The sequence below is a fragment of the Lactuca serriola genome, chromosome 8 (assembly GCF_051521515.1).
Source record: "Lactuca serriola cultivar US96UC23 chromosome 8, Lser_US96UC23_V15, whole genome shotgun sequence".
Classification (NCBI taxonomy): domain Eukaryota; kingdom Viridiplantae; phylum Streptophyta; class Magnoliopsida; order Asterales; family Asteraceae; genus Lactuca; species Lactuca serriola.
Genome location: NC_136415.1, coordinates 6,569,929 through 6,571,234, shown reverse-complemented (window position 1 = coordinate 6,571,234; position 1,306 = coordinate 6,569,929). Strand labels below are relative to the sequence as shown.

Below are 1,306 nucleotides of genomic sequence, written 5' to 3'. Positions count from 1 at the left end.
TTAGAGTAACTAGAAATTTTCTTTTCTGTTTTTGCCTTGAACTCGCCGAGTGCACTCGTGCCGACTCGGCGAGTACATCGCTGTTTCAGTTTGAATTTTTTATTTTATTTTTGTTCTTTTTATGTGTTTTCTGTTTTGTTTACAGTTGTTTCATGACCCGAGGATCTGATACACCTCTATTCCCCCCTCTGGAAGACCCGGAATCCGCGCTAAGGAAGAGCAAGGGCAAAGCCGTTGGAGAATCCGCTTCGTCAAAGAACTCGCCACTCAAAAACCTCAAGTCCGTTTTCAGCAAGAAGAGGAGCAGCAAATCCGGAGCATCCAGTGCCTCTTTGACTATTGAAGACCCAATTCAAGAAGATATCGAATACGAGACCGAGGAAGAAGAAGAACCCACATTCGAGCACGACTCCGAGTTTGAAGACGATTTAGTCATCACTATGGCTAATATCGATGAAGTCCCCATGGGGGAATGGAAGAAGAGGATGCGCGATGACACCGGCCCGGGACTTGTGCGGCCCACAATTCCTGCAACCGCTACTTTCGAACTAAAAGGCCATATTCTCGCTCAACTCAAGGAGATTCCTTTTTATGGGAAGGATCACGAAGACGCCTACAAACACTTGGACGAAGTGAATGATGTGGCCGACTACTTTAATGTACCGAATGTCCCTCGCGAGACCCAGCTTCTTCGCATGCTCCCAATGACGTTCAAAGGAGCTGCAAAGGATTGGTTAAAGCCACTTCCTTCCGGATCAGTCACCACATGGGCCAAGATGAAAGAGGAGTTCATTGATCACTTTTGTCCGCCCTACAAAATAGGCAAGCTAAAGAAAGCAATTGCCAACTTCGAGCAACTGCCCGAAGAATCTCTTTATGAAGCATGGGAAAGATACAAGAGTTTGCTTAGAAATTGCCCACATCACGACCTCAATAGCCAACAAGAGGTCTCCATTTTCTACGATGGAGTCAATGTCACCACAAGGCAATTGCTAGATTCTCAAGGTCCGCTCACGAAGAAGGCGCCCCCGGTAATCAAGGAGCTAATTGAAGAATTCTCTAAGCACTCTAGAGAATACCACAATCCAAGAAACGAAGTAAGTCGGGGAGTAGTGAACGCGGCAAATGATAGCATAGCGGCAGTGATAGCTAAGCTTGATAGTCTCGATAGAAGAATGACAAAAATGGATCAAACAATCCATGCTATGAGGGTGGGATGTGAAAATTGTAGAGGGCCCCATCTCACCAAAGATTGTGATGTGGATGAGAATGGAAATAAGAAAGCTCAAGTCTTCTATTCAAGTGG

General features: G+C 45.6%; 1 non-coding gene across 1 annotated transcript; it reads right to left on the bottom strand.

Moving 5' to 3' along the window:
• Positions 1 to 824: 824 nt before the first annotated feature.
• LOC145071678 (small nucleolar RNA R71) lies at positions 825 to 931 on the bottom strand. Its single transcript, XR_013690685.1, has one exon. It is a non-coding gene; the product is annotated as a small nucleolar RNA R71 (small nucleolar RNA).
• Positions 932 to 1,306: the final 375 nt, after the last annotated feature.